The 16,358-nt window shown below is 39.5% G+C and overlaps 1 pseudogene; it reads left to right on the top strand.

Annotated features, from left to right (window-relative positions):
* Positions 1-2,343: 2,343 nt before the first annotated feature.
* On the top strand, positions 2,344-16,046 carry LOC112911868 (interferon-gamma-inducible GTPase 10-like; annotated as a pseudogene).
* The last annotated feature ends 312 nt before the right edge of the window (positions 16,047-16,358 follow it).

A 16,358-nucleotide genomic window follows, 5' to 3' on the forward strand; every position in this document is an offset into this window, starting at 1 on the left:
GGATCCCAGCAGGGAGAGTTTTTGCCTAATCCTGTGTGTATCTGCTCTGCCCTTCCCAGAGGAAGTGGAGTCCTTTACAGGGCTCTGGCATCTAGAGTGTTAGCCTGGTCGAATGCACACCCACTCCTCTTCTCCTGGAGGAAAGCAGAGGGTTGCTGCATTCTAGTCCTTTGCAGGGACCCAACATGGAAAGTGGTCATCTGATCAGGCCATGGTTCCTGAGCAAACCAAGCTGAGCCCCTTCCCAGTCTTGCTGACCTAAACCTGTTTCCCCTCTCCAATTCTTGGGAACTCTTCCAGCTCAGGCACCCCTGTTCTTTCTTTGCCTCCAGGGATCTTGAGTCTTCACTGTTCCACCTGGGATTCTGCCCTGCTTCACCATCTTTCAGGCAGGGAAGTCTCTCACTGGAGCAGATTTCTAAAGGTCTTGATTTTGAGCTCTAGGGCTGTATCACTTTCTGGTAGCCAGCTTACAAAGGTTCACTCCTCCTGCCGTTTATCTTTGGATATATCCCCTCCGTTTCTCTTCTCTGCACTCATACATTGCAAAAAGTGGTCACTTTTCAATTTGTATTGTTCCATCTATTCTTTTCTTATGTCTCAAGCTGAGTTCATAGGTGTTCAGGATGATTTGATGGTTATCTAGCTAAATTAAGGGGACCAGATGAAAGGAGGACCCCCTACTTTTCTGCCATTTTCCCTCTTCGCATGCCTTTTCTTGAGTACTCTTGTTAGAAAGCCCTGGATGTCCTACATAACTGACCACATGAGTCACTCTGCTTCTCCCTTCCTGTGTTTTAATTACCATCCTTATGTTTCAAATTCACCAGTGAAGAGTGAACCCTCAAACCCTAGGGTTTTCAGCCTCAATAAAGACTCAATAAAGACAGAACCCCAAGTCCTTATCTCTCTCCTCAAACTTGCTATGTAGCTTCATGCATGTCACGTGCCCTCAGCACCTGTAAATAATACACTTTGTTTTCAAAGTTCCCAGATGATTTTTGCTGAGGTGTGTCTTGCAATCATAATAAGAAGCACAAAGGCCTGTTCAGCCAGAGAGTTGGTTCTGGCTGGGGCAATGTCTATGCTGGCTAGCCACAAGTATTAGGGACCAGATGACTGCCCCAGTCTTTTCCAGATACAACTGTTATCAATAGGCTGAGCCTAACACAAAAGACTGGGTTAAAGTCCCAGAAAGAATTGCTGCATCTCATGTGAAATGCTTGGTATAAAAATGCACATTCAGGTCTTGGAACTTTTAATCAAATAATTCCACTAGATTCCTTTTCCTATGATCCTAGCTCCCAGCTGCTATTTGGTACATTTTTTTTTTTTTTTGATGAAAGAAGCATGCTATGGCTTTTGTATACCCTTATCTTACTGCTGACTAATAAATTAACTTTTCTTCCTAAAATCTGTGACCAGAAGAGCTGAATCCAGCTCATTCACACGCCTGAGGAAAGTGAGTAGGAGCTAGAACAGAATATGAGGGCACCAAGGTGTGTGTGGGTGTCAGCACAACCCTACTCTTTTCTAAACCATTTCTTGTGACCATATCTTGTCCAACTATGAACTTTGTAGCTACATGCTCACTTGAGCACCTGTGTTGGAGAGGGTGGTAAGGCCTCACAGTCCTAGATCCCTGCCCCTCACTGCCTGCTCATTTGGTCTAACCTTGAATCCTGGTGCTATTCATACATTCTTGCAGCACGTGACTACATCTTAGCCCTGGTACTCTTCCAATGCAGTACTATACCCATATGCCCCCCCCCTCCCCACTAGGCCATAGGGGGAGTCGATTATTTTATGAGAAGTTGAAGTGTCCTAGAGGAGTAGTCAGTGATCAGTGTTGGTATGTATAAGCCTCCAGGACATTGAGGCTCAGAGCACTGACCCAGAAGTTAAGTTCCCATTAGGGATCAGCCTGGGATGCAAGTGGCCCTCCATTCTCCCTTCTTTGTAGATCCTAGTCAAGTTATACATCTGGCTTCCCTCTCTGAACAGGAATTGAAAGTCTCCTTTAGAAGGGACATAGGCTTTTATAGTGGGAGCCCAGGGAGCAGGTTAAACTAGAGAGGGCAGTAGTGCTTAGAAGGAGAACTAGGCCTGAGAGCAGATCTTCCAAAGTCTTCTGAATGACAGTAGCAATAAGAGCAATAAGAGATGCATTTCACATAGGAAGTACACACTTGACATACATGCACACATAACACACATACACATACTCATCTAAAACTAAATTTCACCACACAATTGGTGTTTGTTTCACTGTCAACAGTTATGATCAGTTAACTTTTTAAAAATGCTAGTCATAACTCATAAAACTGGTACACAGGCGAGGGCATGGACAAGATGGAGTTCACCGAGGCCGAGAGCAACAAGAACGACCTGGTGTCTGAGTACCAGCAGTACCAGGACCCATGGCCGACGGACAGGGGGAGTTCGAGGAGGAGGAGGGCGAGGACGAGGCCTAAGAACTTCTCAAATAAATTGTGCATCTTTAGTGACCTTCTGTTGTCCTCAATCAAGCATGGTCTTTCTATTTGTATACTGTGGTGCTCCGTTTTGTCTCTGTCAGAAATTCACACTGTTGATGTAATAATGTGGAACTCCTAAAAATTACAGTATTGTCTAAGATATCTATACTAATAAAAAAGCATGTGTCCAAAAAAATATTTTACCACCTAAGACATAGAATGAAGACACTTGTTAGTGGATTTCCTATGTAAGGTTCTACATAGGACACATGTCACCTAATTATCCTGAGCAGCAACCAGAGAGACTCACAGAGAAGTGGAACTCAGATGTAGAGCCTAAAGCATCATGGACTTTTGTCAGCCCAAAATCTAATGTAGGTCAAAGCCTCAGGTGTGTTCCCCATCTGATTATGACAATCAGGGAAAGGCAAAGGTAAAATCAGTATCCTGATGTATTCCAGGGAAGTGATTCTCACACACTGCTGGGGGGCAGGCCAGCCCTGGGGGGTTCCAAGTGGGAGCTTTCTTTTACCCACTACAAAGGCCCCATCACTGCCAGGGTACCTGAGTCTCAGAAGTATTTCCTCTTTTACTACTGAGAGCTGTAATTGTGTGTGTGTGTGTGTGTGTGTGTGTGTGTGTGTGTGTGCTTCTCTGCATCCACAGCTAGTTGTCAAGTTCATGCGTGAACTTGCATTTTGCCTTGCAGTTGTTTCTATCTGGAATTTCAGGCTCTCTTGTCCTCTGCTTCCTTCCTGAATGATTCTTGGTCTTTCTCCTATCATAGCAGTGACTGTCTCTGTATGTCAGACAGACAATATTTCTCTGATGTCCTCAAAATATGGCAGGAGAGAGAGATTCAGGCCTGAGTACACACAAAAGAATATAAGCAGCAAAAATCTGAAAAGAACTGAGATCTTCCGGTGCTTGGGTGGCTCAGCAGTTGAGTGTCTGCCTTTGGCTCAGGGCCTGACCCAGATTCCCGGGATCGAGTCCCAGATCGGGCTCCTTGCATGGAGCCTGCTTCTCCTCCCTCTGCCTGTGTCTCTGCCTCCCTCTCTCTGAGTCTCATGAATGAATAAATAAAATCTTAAAAAAAAAGAACTGAGATATTTTATTTTAAAACTTTTACTGACTTGTGTAATACAATGACCACCTACACACTGAGTAATCATCCCAGAAATAGAACATCTCTAACAACATATACCTCCCTCTGTGTTCCTATTCACTCCAGTTCTGTCCACAGCCCCTGGGTAACAATTTCAAGAAGTCTATGTTTATGATTCTTTTTTAAAATTTGTGGTGGTATCACTTAGATATGCATGCTTAAGAATACATTGTTCAGTTTCCTTGAAACTTAATTTAAGGATATTCTACAAGTTCTTAATATTTAATGTCAATATTATATCAAAAGATTAATTGCTTTCTATATATCTGTGGTTCAATCCTTTCAATGCTGTATATCTCAACTTTTTCATCCACTCTCTGTCAAAGCCTATCCTCTCCTTTTTCACTGTTATGAAGACTGCTGCTAGGAGCACATATCCACATGTTTCCTGTGCATTTTTGCAGAGTGACATAGTGTTAGGAGTGGCAATGCTGAGTCCTGAGGTACATGAATGTGCCATTTTATGATTCAGCCATATTATTTCTTCAAAGTGATTGTATTGATTTGCATTCCCAGCAGCCACATTTCAGAGATTCTATCAATGTACATTCTCACCAATGCCTGATTTTGTCCCACTTTTTAAATTTTGCAATTGAACTAATTAATAATGTCATCTTATAGTGCACAGAGATGCACTACTATCTCATTACTAGTTAATTTGTGATGATTTCTCTTTTTTTTCTTATATGTGTTTTTTTCTTTTTTTTTTTAATTTTTTTTTTTTTTTTTTTTTTTTTTTATGATAGTCACAGAGAGAGAGAGAGGCAGAGACACAGGTGGAGGGAGAAGCAGGCTCCATGCACCGGGAGCCCGATGTGGGATTCGATCCCGGGTCTCCAGGATCGCGCTCTGGGCCAAAGGCAGGCGCCAAACCGCTGCGCCACCCAGGGATCCCTATGTGTTTTTTTCTATGAAAATTCTGTTCATGTCTTTTGCATATATCAGTGCTGGATTTTTCAGTTTTTCTTAGTGATTTCTGGAATTTTTTAAATACTTTCCTTCCATTGATCATTAGTTGACTACATTTATGCAAAAATCTCCAGATTTGTGGAGATTTTTAGTTTCTTTTTTCATTTGTTTTCATGAAGAAAAGTTTTTCCTTTTAATGTAGTCAAAGATATTACATTGTTCAGTTTGTGTCATACAGCTGTCATCTAAGTATCTTTATATGGATATCATCTCATTTAAGAAATCTTTCTCTAGGAGAAAAAAGAGGAGTTAAAATGACAGAAGTGTAGCAACTCTAATTTCATCTGGTCCCTGGAATTCAGCTTGATAGTTATCAAATAATTCTGAACACTTGTGAAGTTAACCAGAGATCTGAGAAAAGAATTGCTGAGGTTGTACAACTAGAAAAGCAGCCATTTTTTGCAAAGTAGGAGATATGAAAATATGAATCAGGGAAATACAACAGAAGATAAACAGCAGGATTTATAAAGAGTCTGGCTTAAGGAAGCTACCAGAAGAGTCTGGCTTAAGGAAGCTACCAGAAAGTATTATAAGCAACAGAAGCACAAAATTGGAACTATTGAAGTCTGCTCAGGTGGGAGACATCGCTACCTGAAAGGCTCAGGTAGCAAAGCAAGGGCAGAATCCCAGGTGGTCTCAGGGGAGAGCATGGTCTCAAGATCCCCAGGGCTACAAGAAGAACAGGGGCATCTAAGTGTGAGAGTTCCCAAGCATCAGAGCAGGGAAGCCTGCTGCAAATTGGGAGTTTAGGAGACAGCTTTCTACCCCGTGTTGCCATAAACTGTGAATTGCTGCTTGGTCAGGCAACCACTGCCTAAGCAAGGGTCCAGCAAATGGCAGAAGCCCAGAGAGACCCCTTTTCCTCTCCTGAGGGGAAAAGTGGGGATCTGTGCTTCAGGAGTCCATAAAGTTTGGAGATTCAAATTGGGTTTGCATGCTTGAGATAAAAACACTCAGTCACAGGCTGGGTGAGCATAGAGTTCTGATGGAAACCAGGGAGACCAGAGTGATTGCTTTTCTTTGAGGGCTGTCTAAAGAGTAGAGCATGTGAACTTTCAGCTCTGGTTGATCGAGGTGACACTGTTTTTATCTCCCTCATCAGTGCTGAAAGCCTTCATGTAGCAATACAGGCCCACACTGTGCAATCCAGAACAGCTTGCACTGATTCCAGTCCTCTGACAAGGGCAGTGCATTCCACTGGGCAAAGACACCTGAGAATGAGTCCAAAAGCCCCTCCCCTAGAAAACCAGCAGGAACATGCCGCTAATACCAAGTTTACCAATCATACAGAACTGTAAAACATAAACTCTAGGGTAAAACAATATACAGCGCTTATCATTTTTTCTTATTATTCTTTAGTCTTCAGTTTTATGTCTTTTCCTTTTCATCTATTTTCTTATTTTATAAGAAATTCTTTTTCAACGTCTTTTTTGAGTTTTTATTTTTACATTTACATGTTTTGTTTTTTCATTTTTGGTTTCCTTTCATTGTATTCAATTATATATATATGTATAATTATATATAATTACATATATATATAAATATATATATACATATTATCTTTCCTATTTGGGGATTTAGTTTCTTTGAACAAATAGACCAAAATACACTCAGGATCTAGTTAATTTTGTATTCTGTTCTCCTCCTTGTTTGATTTTTGTTTCTTTCTCTCTCTCTCTCTTAGGATTCTATTCTCTTCTGATTTGCTTGTGTATATATTTCTCATGTTGTGGTTGCTATTTTTGTATTTTCCCTCTTTCATATACAGTTGTCTTAAATAATGACAAGATAGAAAAACTCACTGCCCAAAAAAAGAACAAGAAGCAGTACACACTGCCAGGGATTTAATCAATATGGATATAAATAAGATGTCAGAACTAGAATTCAAAACAATGATTATAAAGGTAGTAGCTGGGCTTGAAAAAAGCATAGAAGGCACTAGAGAATCCCTTACTAGAGGGAAAAAAAGAACTAAAATATAAACTGGACAAAATAAAAAAGCTATTACTGAGATGCAATAAAAAATGAAGGCTCTAACTGCCAGAATAAATGAGACAGAAAAGAGAGTCAGTGATATAGAAGACAAAATGATGAGAAAAAGAAGAGATAAACAACTACTGAATCATGAAGGGAGGACTTGAGAGATCAATGATATCATGAAGTGAAACAATATTAGAATAATTGGGGTCCCAGAGGAAGAGGATTGAAAAACATAAGGGCAGAAGATTTATTTGAAGAAATTATAGCTTCCCCTTAATCTGGAGAAGGAAACTTGCTCTCAAGTCTAGGAGGCACAGAGAACCTCACTCAAAATTAAAAAAATAAAAGATAAACACCTTGACATATAACAGTGAAGCTTGCAATTTTCAGAGATAAAGAGGAAATCATGAAAGCAGCTTGGAACAAGAGGTCCTTAACCTACAAGGTTATAAATATAAGCAAACTTGTCCACAGAGACATGGAGGGCCAGAAAGGATTGGCATGATATATTCAATGTGTTAAATGAGAAAAATATGCCACCAAAAATAATTTATCCAGCCAAGCTGTCATTTAGAAAAAAAAAAAGGAAGAGATAAAGGGCTTTTAAGGACAAACAGAAACTAAAAGAACGTTTAATCACTAAACCATTCTGCAAGAAATATTAAAGAGGATGCTATAAGTGAAAATAGAGCCCCAAAGTAACAAACACCAGAAAGGAACAGAGACAATCTACAGAAGCAGCTACTTTTCAGATAACACAATAGCACCAAATTTCATTAATTACTCTGATTATAAATTAACTAAATGTTCCAATCAAGAGACACTTGGTATCAGATTGCATAAAATAACCCCAAAAAACAAGAACCATAGATGCCCTGTCTATAAGAAACTCATTTTAGATTTAAAGAAACCTCCAGATGAAAGTGAGGGGGTATAGAACCATTTATCATGCTAATGGATTTCAAAAGAAAGCTGGAGAAGCCATCTTTATATCAGAGAAAATAAATTTTAAACCAAAGACTGTAATAAGAGATGTAAAAGGACACCGTATCATAATAAAAGTGTCTATCCAACAAGAAGATCTAACAATTGTAAATATTTATGTCCCTAATGTGGGAATAGTCAATTATATAGACCAATTAAAAACAAAATTAAAGAAACACATGATAATAATACAATAAAAGTAGAGAACTTAATACCCCACTTCCAGCAATGGAAAGGTCATCTAAACAGAAGATCAAAAAGGAAACAAGGGCTTGGAATGACACACTGGACCAGATGGACTTCATAGATAAATTCAGAGCATTTCATCCTAAAGCAACAGAATACACATTCTTTTTGAGAACATATGGAAATTTTCCACAATTGATCACATACTGGGTCACAAATCAGATCTCAACTGATACCAAAAGATTGGGATTATTCCCTGCATGTTTTCAGACCACAATGTTTTAAAACTTGAACTCAGTCAGAAGAGGAAATGTGAAAGAACACAAATACATGGAGGTTAAAAAGCATCCTACTAAAGAATTAGTGGGTCAACCAGAAAAAAAGAAGAATTTTTAAGAATTCTTAGAGACAAATGAAAAAGGAAACTCAATTCTTCAGAACCTTTGGATTGGAGTACATCTAAAAGAGCAGGAAAAAGACAGCAAATAAGGCCTAAATTCAGCAAGAGAAGAGAGAAAAAAAAAGATTAGAGCAGAAATCAATGAAATACAAATCAAAGGAACAGTAGAAAAGATCAACAAAAGTAGGAGCTGATTCTTTGAAAGGTTAAGATTTGCAAGCCCCTAGCCAGACTTGTCAAAAAGAAAAGAGAAAGGACCTAAATCAATTAAATCATAAATAAAAGAATAAGATCACAACTAACACCAAAGATATACAAATATTTCAAGAGCATATTATAAGCAACTATATGACAAAAAATTAGGCAGTTTGGAAAAATGGATGCATTCTTAGAAATATATAAACTACCAAAACAGAAATAGGAAGAAAGAGAAAAGCTGAACAAACTCATAAGCATCAAGGAAATTGAAGCAGTAAACAAAAATCTCCCAACAAACAAGAGTACAAGATTAGATAGCCTCCCAGAGGAATTCTACCAAACACTTAAGAAAAATTAAGACCTATTCCTCTGAAGCTGTTTCAAAAAACAGAAATGGAAGGAAAACTTCAAAACTCATTATATGAGGCCAGATATACCTTTATCTCAAAACCAGACAGAGACCCCCACAAAGAAGGAGAATTACAGACCAATATCTCCGATGAACATGGAAGCAAATGCTCTCACCATACTAGTCAAAAGGATGCAACAGTACATTTAAGGATTAAATTTTAAAAATAAATAAATAAATACATTTAATTGATTAAATAAATCAATAAATTGATTAAAAAAAATCCACTTGGTCTTGGATTAATTCCTGGGCTATAAGGGTGGTTCAACATCTGCAAATCAATCAATGTGATACATCACATTAATAAAAGAAAGGACAAAAACCATCTGATAATTCTCTAGGTGCAGAAAATCAATTAACAAAATACAGCATCCTTTCTTGATCAAAAACACCTTCTGTCATGTGGGATTGAGAGAATATACCTATATCATAAAGGCGATATACAAAAAGCCCACAGCAAATATCATTCTCACTGGGGAAATTGAGACAAAGCCAATCCATAAGAGGCTCTTAACTGTAGGAAACAAACTGAGGGTTGCTGGAGGGGGGTTGGTGGAGGGATGGGATAACTGGGTAATGGGCATTAAGGTGGGCACTTGATAAAAAGAGCCCTGGGTGTTATATGCAACTGATGAATCACTAAACTCTACCTCTGAAAGTCAAGAGAGAGAGAGAGAGAGAGAGAGAGAGAGAGAAAGAAAGAAAAAGAAATCTTTCTCTAAGAACAGTCAGAGGATCTCCTACAGTTTCCATTTGAGATTTAGGTCTTAAATCTATCTGGAGTAATGTAAGCAGAGATTCAGTAACTTCTGTCCATATGGAGAGCCAGTTAACTCCCTTTACTAGATGGTGCCTTCCAGTCTCCCTGACATCCCATGGACTTCTCCCATGCCACAGAATTCCACACATACCTTAATCCTATACAGGGCTCTGTGTCCCTTTCTGTGGGTCAGATGGTCTATTCCTGTGCCAGCATCCAAATATCTTATATACTATAACATGGAAATAAATATTATCTGATACAGCAGATTTTCCTATGTTCTTCTTCTTCTTGAGAAACTGGTATTTTACCCCCTGATTTTCCACATAAATCTTAGAATCCAGGCTCCTTCCTCCCCTCTGAACTCCCACCCTGCTGTCTTGCCAGATTTTCCCCAGAGCTCTTCCTGTTATTTTAAGTTGTTTATGGGATGTGACCCTGTGAATTACCAGTGTCATACATGACCAAGGGTGAAAAGGTCACAGCCAGCAACAGGGCTTCTAAAAATGAAAGAAACAAAAACACAGAGAAATGTTATAGTTCTCCTTTCTGAAGGGAAATGTTTCTCTCATTCACCGGAAGCTTTGGAAACTTGCTCATAGCCTTCCTCCCTGTCCACAGGACTACCATGGGAGTCTTAGCTAGATGACCTCTCAGGGGTCATCAGAGACCTGCCTCCCGCCCCTGGCGTCTCTTTGCCCTCCTTTCACTCCCTGAGCCACCTGAAGTCAAAATACTTTTATGTCTCTTTTCCTGGAAGTGCTTTTTCTGTGGAGAAACAGTGGTTTCACTTTCATGTCCTGTAGATGTAAGCCCACAACTCTCAGCAAAGTCTTCCTGTTGAGGCTTTCATTCTTCCTGTTGTTTTCACACTTTATCTAGGCAAGACAGAGGCTCTCCAGCCCCTTGCTTAGTGCAGTGATTTCAGGAGTGCCCAGTGCCTGCTTTTCCTAGAGAGGACAGCTCTATGGAGTGTTTCTGTGGCTGGGACTCCAAGGAGCTCTTCGCTAATCTCAGCATTTTCAACTGTGTAAGCAAAAACATTCATGGGCTCTGACATCAGAAACCTCTTTTCTTTCTGGAGCTGTTGAGTGAGCCAAATGTGTACTTGCAATATTAGGATGCTGGCTTGTGCTTGGAGGGTTGAGTGACAGGGGTAGCTGGTGGAGAGGTAAGATTTCATCCAGCTGCTCACTCAATTCTCTTTGAAGAAGAGAAAAACATTGTGAAGGTGTCTCTATAGTAGAAGAAAATTTGGAATTAGCAGAATATTTACTGGGTGTCTCCAGTTGGAAGCTACACCATGTATTAATGCAATCTCTACCCCATTGCCATAGATCTATTTAAAAACATGATGAGTGTTGATAATTGTTAGCAATGCAAAGTAATTGTTTTGTTGGGCATTTTTTCCTATCTGTTCAGGGTATAACAAAATACCCAGGTGACTTATGAACAGAAACATATTTCTCATACTTCTGGAGGTTGGGAAGACCTAGTTCAAGGCATCGGTAGAGTCAGTGTTGGTGAGAACTCACTTCTGAGGTGTACATTTCTTCTTGTTGCTTCACATGGCAAAAGGAGCAAATTAGCTATCTGCATCTCTTAAATGTCACTAATCCATTCATGATGGCTCTCTGCCTTCATGACTAAGGCAATGACACCAATTCTATCTACTAATACCAGAAATTGAGCTTTCTCTTCATCTGTGAATTTTTCAGAGGACATAAACATTCAGTCCATAGTAGTTATATATATAACATCTCTCCATGGAGGTTCAGTGACTTCCCACCCTCATCTTAGAATAGAGCATTCTTGCTGTTGTGGAATTTTCTGGTTCCATACAAATTTTGGGAATATTTGTTCCATTGCTGCACAAAATGTTGATGGTGTTTGTTAGGGATTGCATTGAATGTGTAGATGGTTCTGGGTAGAATAGACATTTTAACGATATTTGTTCTTCCAATTCATGAGCTTGGAGTATTTTTCCATTTGTTTGTGTCTTCTTCAATTTCTTTCATGAGTGTTCTGTAGTTTTTAGAATACAGAGCCTTTTGTAAGGTAAAAAGATCCTTACCTCTTTGGTTAGGTTTCTTCCTAGATATCTTATGGTTTTTGGTGCAATTGTAAATGGGATAGATTTCTTGATTTCTCTTTCTTCTGTCTTATTGTTATTCCACAACAGCCAAAGGTGTGTTGAAAAATACACCTAAAACTTGTGGCATCACACTTCCGGTCTTCAAGCTATATTACAGAGGTGTAATCATATCAAGAAAGTATGGTACTGGCATCAAAACAGTTGCAGAGATCCAATGAATAGAACAGAGACCCCAGAAATGGACCTTCAACTCTATGATCAACTAATCTTCAACAAAGCAGGAAAAGAATATCCAATGGAAAAAAGACAGTATCTTCAATGGTGATGGGAAAATTTTATAGGCACATATAGAGGAATGAGACTGGACTGCTGTCTTACACCATATACAAAAAATGAACTCAAAATGGACAAAAGGTATATATGTGGACCAGCATCCATCAAAATCCTAGAGGAGAACACAGGCAGCAACCTCTTTGACCTTGGCTGCAGCAACTTCCTGCTAGACACATCTTCAAAGGCAAGGGAAACAAAAGTAAAAATGAACTATTGGGACTTCATCAAGATACAAAGCTTATGCAAAGCAAAGGAAACAGTCAACAAAACTAAAAGGCAACCTCCAGAATGGGAGAAGATATTTTTGAATGTCTCATCAGATAAAGGGCTTGTATTCAAAATCTGTAAAGAACTTACTGGGGACGCCAGGGAGGCTCAGCGGTTGAGCATCTGCCTTTGGCTCAGGGCGTGATCCTGGTCCAGGAATCGAGTCCCGCATCGGGATCCCTGCGGGGAGCCTGCTTCTCCCTCTGTCTATCTCTCTGCTGCTCTCTGTGTGTCTCTCATGAATAAATAAATAAAATCTTAAAAAAAAAAAAAAAAAGAACTTACCAAACTCAGTACCCAAAGAATAATCTAGTCAAGTAATGGGCAGAAGACATGAACAGACATTTCTTCAAAGAAGGCATATAAATATGTGGAGGCCGAGAAAATTAAAGCCATTCCACCTTGAGTTCAGCGTTAGCACAACTCAAGAAGAAGAGAGCATCTCAGGCCCCTGTGAATAAGAGCTGAAATTTGCCTTGCTTTCAGTTACAGGAAAAAACAGCTTATAGTTTAATGCCCTAGAAAGCCCCATATTAGAATGAGAACAGAGCCCAAGCCAGTGGCAGGAAGCCCCATATCAGAATGAGAACAGAGCTCAATGCCCTTGAAAGCCCCATATCAGAATGTAAACAGAACTTGAGAAATTCTTCCATCCCTTCTGGAGGTCCCCGAGACCAGCCCATAAAACTAAGCTGGAACCCACCTCGGAGTCCAAGTTCCTGCTCCGCTGTGTTGGGTACACTTGGACCCAAGCTCGAGCTTGTAAATAAACCCTCGTGTGTTTGCATTGGTGTGGGCTCCTTGGTGGTTTCTCGGTTTCGCAATCTTGAGCACAACAAATAGCCAACAGATACATGAGAAAATGGTCAACATCACTCAGCATCAGGGAAATACAAATCAAAATTGCAATGAGATACCACTCTTACCATTCAGAATGGCTAAAATTAACAAGTCAGGGAACAAGAGATGTTGGCAAGGATGTAGAGAAAGGGGAACCCTCTTACACTGCTGATGGAAATGCAAGCTTGTACAGCCACTCTGGAAAACAGTATGAAGGTTCCTCAAAAAGTTGAAAATAGAACTACCCTATGACCCAGCAATTGCACTACTAGGTGCAATTGCATAGGTGTTTATGCAAAGGATACAAATATAGTGATTCAAAGGGGCACCTGCACCCTAATGTTTATAGCAGTAATGTCCACAAGAGCCAAACTATGGAAAGAGCAAAGATATCCATTGATAGATGAATAGATAAAGAAGAAGTGGTAAGACATAGATACAATGAAATATTACTCAGCCACCAAAAAAATAAAATCTAACCATTTGCAAAAATGTGGATGGAACTATAGGGTATTATGCTAAGGGGAAATAAGTCAATCAGAGAAAGACAATTATCATATAATATTATTCATATGTCAAATATCAGAAACAAAACAGAGGAAAAATGAAATAAGATGAAATCAGAGAGGAAGACAATCCATAAAAGTCTCTTAACTGTAGGAAACAAGCTGAGAGTTGTTGGAGGCGAGGTGGGGAATGGGTTAACTGGGTGATGGACATTAAAGAGGGCACTTGATGTAATGACCCCTGGGTGTTATATGCAACTGTTGATTCACAAAATTCTACCCCTGAAGCTAATAATACAGTATATGTTAACTAGATTGCATTTAATTTTTAAAAAATAAAAATAGGGATACCTACGTTGCTCCATTTTAATATTCATTTCAATTTTCTTGAATCTTTGGGATTCTCCATTTAACCAGTAATATCATCTTCCTGGGTACTTCATTAGTAATCAGTTAAATAAAATCCTCAAGGCATAATCATATTATACTTATTTGAGAGTTATGATTGAAAAGTAATTCTGTAGGACATGTGATTGTGATGAATATTTAGTATGTCGCTGCTGGCAAAAGCCCACTGGTAGTTCTTGAGACAACTTTATGTCCATAAGTATTTTTAAAACCATAGTCTCCTCACTCATAGTGGATAAGAATCCTCATCTATAAGATACTAATGATGACCTTGAATTGTCATGATATAATCAGATACCTATGTTTCAAAAGCATGCAGAAATGAATAGGGAAAATTAGAGCTCTTATCTACTTCCTCTTGCATTTTTTGTCATATGCTCTAAATCCCACCCAAATTCTCCCATCAGATGAGGAAAATGGACATTAAGCTGCCATGAGGCAATTTTTAACTCATGAGAGGATTATGTGCTTGGCTATCCCTCTTATAGAACACACATCCTGGGGGACTTTTCTCTGCCTCCAGCCTCTCCCACAAGACAAGTCTTGCTCCTATTTGCTTCAGGGATGGGAGTTGAGCTATGTCTGCAATTCTTCTGTGCTCCCCAATGTGCTGGCCTGACTGATTTTTCTTGCAGAAGGGAAATGGTTTGAGCTCTGTATTGAGATTTCAGGAAAATGCACTGTCTGTATTCATTTCTCATTGCTGTGTAATAAATCAACACAAATTTAGTGGCTTAAGACAACTCAGATTTATTGGCTTATAGATCCAGAGGGTATTTGTCTAAAATGAAACTTAATGGAGTTATAATGAAGGTGTCAGCAAGATTGGTTACTTCTGGAGGCTCCAAAAAGACAATCTATTTCTCTGTCTTTTCCAGCTTATAACAAGTAACCGAATTCCTTAGCTTCTGGTCCTTCTTACATCTTACATGTTTCTGGATCTTCACTCCAGCCTCTGATACTTTCATTTTATTTCTTCTATATTTAGCCTTGCCTTCTTTATATAAGGTCCCCTGTGACTATATCACTACATTAATTAGTATGGCAAGGAGGATCATCTCTCCAGAAACCCTTGCTAGAATTCAAGTAGTCCTTCAAGAGACCAAGAGGTGGCTAACATAAATCAGGAATCACTTGTGGATGTAGAAGTACTCCCCTGGATGTTACTGTGACTGGGTAATCTGGCACTGGGAATTCCAATTTCATTATGGACTGTGGGATCTTAGTCATGATGAGGATGTTTCTGCGAGCGTAGGAGTTGTGGAGACCACCATGAGGAAAAAATTCTATCAACATTCAAAATATCCCAATGTGATCTGGGAACTGCCTGGAACTAGTACCCTCAATTTCCTTCCACATATGTATCTTGAAATGGTGGGATTTGCTAACTAAGACTACTTCACAATCATTCTACCTCACAATTTAACTTCAGTGATTACATACTGGCCCCCAAAATCAAGAAGCTAGACAAGAAGTTCTGCTTTATTAGAACCTAGGTGGACAGCGATTCATTTAATGAAGAGAAAAAGCAAGCTCAGGTCATTAAAAATAGAGAGAGTTCTTCAATAGATATGAGAGAACTGCCTGGCTAATCTCAGCAACATCAGAATGCCTGAGCCAGGAACCTTCTTAGTCTCCAACTTTGACCTGGATGACTTTGATTTCCCAAGACTGGAAGAAACCCTGCTGAAGGAGCTCCCTGTTCATAGTACTATACTTTTGAGATCCTGTTGCCCAATTTGTCTGGTGCTTCCACTGAAATGAAGAGAGCTTTCTTCAAGGAAACTATCTGTCTGGATGCTCTGAAATCTTCCCTGGATGCCCTGAAGTCAGCATTGGCCTTTTCTTCTTTATGTTGTGCTTCAGTGACTTTGATTTGCCCCAGGAAGAGAGGTTCTTGAAACCTTACCAAAGCCATTTCTCTTTGGATGCAAAATCAGTCAAAAAGATTGCTGAGAAGCTGGGCATATCTGTGGAGGAGACTGAATTTCACCAAGTAGTTGAATTTCTGCTTGCTTGTGAAGGATAACAGCATAGCAGCCAAGGCCATGAATTCCAGTTTTTGAAAATCTACTTTCCACATTTGAAATTTAACTTCACAGGCCATTGATGTTTTTCTTGCATACAATTTTAGAGAGTTTTGGTTTACAACTATGCCACAGAGATGAGTTGAATTGTCTAACAGAACAACAAATGGTATTACATTTTTAAAAAGATTTTATTTATTTATTTATTCATGAGAGACACACACACATGCACAGAGGCAGAGACACAGGCAGAGGGAGAAGCAGGCTCCATTCGGGACTCGATCCCAGGACTCTGGGATCACACCCTGAGCCAAAAATAGGTGCTAAACTGCTGAGCCACCCAGGGATCCC

This window comes from Vulpes vulpes, chromosome 12 (assembly GCF_048418805.1).
Source record: "Vulpes vulpes isolate BD-2025 chromosome 12, VulVul3, whole genome shotgun sequence".
In the NCBI taxonomy this organism is placed as follows: Eukaryota; Metazoa; Chordata; class Mammalia; order Carnivora; family Canidae; genus Vulpes; species Vulpes vulpes.